The following is a 6,000-nucleotide window of genomic DNA, read 5'->3' as shown; positions in this document are numbered from 1 at the left end:
ATTAAGTTCCCCATGTAGCTCTCACAAGTCCACAATTTAGACCTCTGGTAAGGCAAGATCATTGACAACAAAGTGTTATTCTGTGGGAACCATGGTCTTTAGTCACTATAGTTTATAAAGTAAATGTGACTCAATTGGTTGGTCATTTCCCACAAAACAAAAGATCTCGGGTTAGATTCCCAGTCAGGGTATATACATACCTATGTTGTGGGTTCAGTCCCCAGTCAGGATGCAAACAAGAGGCAATCAACCCATGCTTCTCACTCACATCAATGTTTCCCTCCCTCTTTCTTCCATCCTTTCCCTTTCTCTAAAAATAAAATAATAAAAAATATATAAACATTTAATGTATTAAAATCAAGCTTAAGGTTCAGGAGGGGCAGGATTCTATTATTATCTCTGTCATTCACAAGCTGTGTAACTTCGGGAAAATTACTTAATCTCTTTAACCTCAGTTTCCTAACTTATAAAGAAAAAATGGTGAAGGTGCCCATGCCAGGGGTCATTGTGGAGATGAGAGTGAATAAACTATGCAGAGCACAATGGATGGCAGTTGTAAGTGCTCAATGAATGTTAGGTATTCTAATATGTCTTCTGTATAAGTGAAAAGCAAAGACTTAATTTGAATTCAGATTTTTTACTCAGTGTTTATATATTTTTAAAAAGCCTATGTAAAAGTGATTCTAATTAGGAAGTGATATATTTGTATGATTGTTGTAAGTTATACAAATATTACATTATTATTAAACACATAATAAACAAATAACAAATGTGGTTACTAATCTCAGACCAAAAGAATATATCATTCAAAGCACTTTCAGAATGTATAGTTATAGAAAGAGAAAAATACTTGGAAACTGAGAAATTAAGCATTTTTCAATCTAACAGCACTACTTAAATCATGAAAAGATTCCATAGCTATTGCACTCATAAAAATGTTCTCATTCACAATTTAATCTCTGACAACATGTTACTTAATGAGATATTTATATTTCAATCTGATCTTATAGAGTATTAATTTTTAAAATGAATATTAAAAAGACTGCCCCAAAATAACTATCAAACAGATAAAATAAACAAAGTACCTGTAATAAAAGTCATATAAATTTCTGCATTACAGATTGTGTTAAAATTTTATATACTCTGGATAGAAGATGGTGGTGGAGTAGGTAGTGGTGTTATCCGCTAGCTTCAACCACGGAAGGACTTCGGGTGCAAATACAGAAAGAAGAGGCCAGCCAACCAACCAGAAAAAATTTGAAACCCATGGAATTTTGGTCAGGGCACATCCAGAAAAAAAGGAGACTATGCCTAAAAGCTGAACTAAGTAAAAACCTTTTGTTTCTATTTTTTTCCCTCTCTTTTCCTTCCCCATCCTTTATTTTTTCTTTTTTCTATCTTTTTCTTCCTTTCCCCCTCTTTTCTTTCTCTCTCTCTCTCTTTCATTTCTTTCTTTCTTTCTATTTTTTTATTTTAATTTTTGTCCCCTCTCTCTTTTCCTTCCCCTTTCTTTCCTTTTCCTTTGTTCCTTCCCCTTCTCTCTCTCTCTCTCTCTCTCTCTCTTCTCTCTCTTTCTCTCTTTCTATTTTTAATTTTTTTTCCTTTTTCTTCTCTCCCCTCTCTTTTCTTCCCCCTCATTTCTTTGTCTTTTTTCCTTCCCTTTGGTTTCTCTCTCTCTTTATTTCTTTCCTGTTTTTGAAATAATTTGAATAATGTTTTTAACTCTTTCTTTAATCTGTTTCCTACCTCCTATCCCTCAGATCCTTCTGCTATAATTTTTGTTGGTTTGTCTGTTTGTTTGTTTTGTTTATCTTCCCTCTCACACTTTATATACCAGCATATAACTGGTATATAAACCCAATACTATACACTTTCACTTTCTCACTTCATTCTGCATTCTTCTCCTCCTTTGTAAACATACAGGGTATATATTACTTGCTGTCTCACATAGCCTTAAATCTATTTGCTAATATTATATTTCTACCACCTTCTCTCTTAAAAACATCTTTCTTTCATTTAAAACAACCCCTATCTCTTTCTCCTATAATATAAGAGTCTTAATCTCTCCACATATATATTAATACTAGTTCGTTAGCTGCTGATAGTGGGGTTGTAGTTGGGAGATATTTTGTAGGGTGTGGATTTTTTGCCTGGGTTGTGTGCTTATGTTTTAACAACACATCCACAAAAGAACTCAAGACAAGGTAGGCAGATTGACTCTCAATCAATGAGCCAGAGGAAAGAATCCACCAAAAAGTAACTGAAATACAACCAGACAGCATAAACAAATGGCATAAAAGGCAACACAAGAGCATTAGGCTCAGAAGATCAAAGAGACTACACCACTGAATACCCCAGGTCTCCTTTAAAAAATCCCATATCAGGAAAGCAGGAAATCAAAGCAGACAAATCCAATAAACAAAAACAAACAAGAAGAATTCAACATGGGGAGACACAGAAACAACCTCCCAATGAAAGAAAAAGAGAAATTCCCCAAAAGAGAGATAGATAAAATAGACATAACCCAAATGTCAGACATGGAATTCAAAAAAATGGTTATAAAGAAGCTCAATGACCTTGACAAACTCAAAGAAAACTACAACGAACTCCAGGGGAATTACAAAGAACTCCAGGAAAACTACAAAGAACTCCAAGGAAGCTACAAGGAACTTATGGAGAACTACACCAGCATGAAAAAGGATATTAAAACTATTAATAAGAACCAGGAAAAAATAAAAAATACAATTTCTGAAATGAAGAGCACAGTAGAATCAATTAAAAGCAGCTAAATAAGCAGAAGAACAGATCAGTGAGTTAGAGGACAATGTAGAAAAAAACTCCCAGACAATACAACAAAATGAAAAAAGAATAAAGAAGAATGAAGAGAGTTTAAGAGAACTGCAGGACAATATGAGACTAAACAACATTAGAATCATAGAGACACAAAAATGAGAAGAGGAGGAAAAAGATATAGAAAACCCAATTGAAAGAGTAATGACAGAAAATTTTCCTAAATGATGAGTAAAAAAGTGATGCAAATCCAGGAAGCACAGAGAATACCAATGAAGATGAACCCAAAAAGACCCACTCCATGGCACATCATAATTAAAATGGCAACATTCAAAGACAAAGGGAGAATCCTAAAAGCAGCAAGAGAAAAACAACAAATATTATATAATGGAGCTTCGATAAGGCTATCAACTGACTTCTCAACAGAAACACTACAAGCCAGAAGGGAATGGCAAAAAATATTTCAAGCAATGAAAAACAAAGGCCTACAACCAAGAATACTGTACCCAGAAAGGCTCTCATTCAAAATGGAAGGTGAAATAAGGGGTTTCTCAGACAAAGGAAGATTAAAAGAATACATCTCCACCAAACCAACATTGCAAGAAATGCTAAAGGGGATGCTGCAAGAAAAAGAAGAAAACAAGAGGAGAGGAAAGCAAGTACAAATGTAAATAAATAAATACCTGTCAATAATAACCTTATATGTAAATGAATTAAATCCTCAAATTAAAAAACATAGAGTAGCAGAATGGATGTGAAAACATGACCCACATATATGCTGTCTACAAGAGACATACCTCAAAACAAAAGATTTACACAGACTAAAAGTGAAGGGATGGAAAAAAGTATATCAAGCAAATAAACATGAAAAAAAAGCTATGATAGCAATATTTATATGAGAAAAAACATATTTCACAGCAAAGGCCATAAAAAGAGACAAAGAAGGGCATTTCATAATACTTAAGGGAAAAATCCATCAACAAGATATAACTCTTATAAACATATATGCATCCAACGTAGGAGCAATCAAATATGTAAGGACAATCTTGAAAGACTTCAGGAAGAATATAGACAACAACACACTCATAGCAGGGGATTTTAACACCTCATTGTCAAAAATGGATGGATCTTTGTGGTAAAGAAACACCAAAGATAATGAGGCACTGAACAACACTCTAGATCAAATGAACTTAGTTGATATATATAGAATTTTTCACCCCAAAGAAGCAAAATATACATTCTTCTCAAGTGCACACGAAGCATTTTCAAAGATAGACCACATGATAGGACACAAAGTAAGCCTCAACAAATTCAAAAAAACTGAAATTATATCAAAAATATTCAAACTCATGGAGAATGATTAACATACTATTAAAGAATGAATGGGTTAACAATATCATCAAGGAGAAATTAAAAAGTTTCCGGAAACAAATGATAATGAACACACAACAACCCAAAACCTGTGGGATACAGCAAAGCAAAACAGTCTAGGAGGGAAGTCCATAGCAATACAGGCCTACCTAAAAAGGATAGAAGAATCTCTGATAAAAAATATCTAACCCTACAGCTACAAGATCTAGAACAATAATAAACAAATCCCAGAGAGAGTAGAAGAAAGGAAATCATCAAGATCAGAGCAGAATTAAATGACATAGAGACCAAATAAACAATTCAAAAGATCAACAAAAATAGGAGCTGGTCCTATGAAAAGATAAACAAAATTGACAAATCTTTCACCAGGCTCATCAAGAAAACGAGAGAGAGGACCCAAGTAAATAAAATCAGAAATGAAGGAGGAGAAATCACAACCGATACCACAGAAATACAAAGGATTGTAAGACATTATTATGAACAACTGTATCACAAGAAATATGAAAACAGATGAAATGGACAAATTTCTGGAAACATACAGTCTTCCAAAACTGAATCAAGAAGAAGCAGAAAGCCTGAATAGACAATTAACAACCAGTGAAATTGAAATAGCAATCAAAAAGCTGCTGGCACACAAAAGCTCCTGACCGGATGGCTTCACAAGTGAATTTTACAAAATATTTAGGAAAAAACTAATTCCTATCCTCCTCGGAATATTCCAAAAGATCCAAGAAGAGGGAAAGCTCCAGAACTCTTTCTATGAAGCCAGTATTATCCTAATTCCAAAACCAAGTCAAGACACAACAAAGAAAAAAAAAAACTACAGGCCAATATCACTGATGAAAATAGATCCTAAAATCCTCAACAGAATATTGGAAAACTGAATCCAACAACACATTAGAAAGACTATACTCTATGATATAGTGGGATTCATCCCAGGGATGCAAGGATGCTTTAATATTTGCAAATCAATAACATAAAACACCACATAAATGAAATGAAAGAAAAAAAACCCACATGATCATATTAATAGATGCTAAGAAAGCATTTGATAAAGTACAACACCCATTTATGATGAAAACACTCAGCAAAATGGGAATAGAGGAAATATACATCAACATAATAAAGGCCATATATGAGAAACCTGAAGCCAACATCATACTCAATGGGAAAAAACTGAGAGCATTCCCCCTGAGGACAGGAACAAGACAAGGATGTCCACTCTCTCCACTCTTATTTAAGATAGTCTTGGAAGTTCTAGCCACAGCAATCAGACAAGAAAGAGAAATAAAAAGCATCCAAATTGGGAAAGAGGAAGTAAAACTGTCATTATTTGCAGATGACATGATAGTGCACATAGAAAACCCTATAGATTCCATGAAAAAACTACTTGACCTAATAAGTGAATTTGACAAAATAGCAGGGTACAAAGTCAATATTCAGAAATCAAAGGCATTTCTGTACACCAACAATAATATTTCAGAGATATAAACAAAAAACTAAAATCCTGTATACCATAGCAGCAAGAAAAATAAAATACCTAGGAATAAACTTAATCAAGGAGGTAAAAGACCTATACTCAGAAAACTACATAACACTAAAGAAAAAAAATTAAGGAAGTTACAAATAAATGGAAGCATATACCATGTTCATGGATGGGAAGAATCAACATCATCAAAATGGCCATACTACCCAAAGCAATTTATAAATTCAATGCAATCCCTGTTAAATTACCAATGACATATTTCACAGTCCTAGAACAAACACTTCAAAAATTAACATGGAACCAAAAAATAGCCCGAATAGCCATAGCAATCTTGAGGAAGAATAACACTGTAG

Source organism: Furipterus horrens, unplaced genomic scaffold (assembly GCF_987537825.1).
Source record: "Furipterus horrens unplaced genomic scaffold, mFurHor1.1.pri manual_scaffold_9, whole genome shotgun sequence".
Lineage (NCBI taxonomy): Eukaryota > Metazoa > Chordata > Mammalia > Chiroptera > Furipteridae > Furipterus > Furipterus horrens.
The sequence above is the reverse complement of the archived record's forward strand: the minus strand, read 5'-3'. Positions refer to the sequence as shown.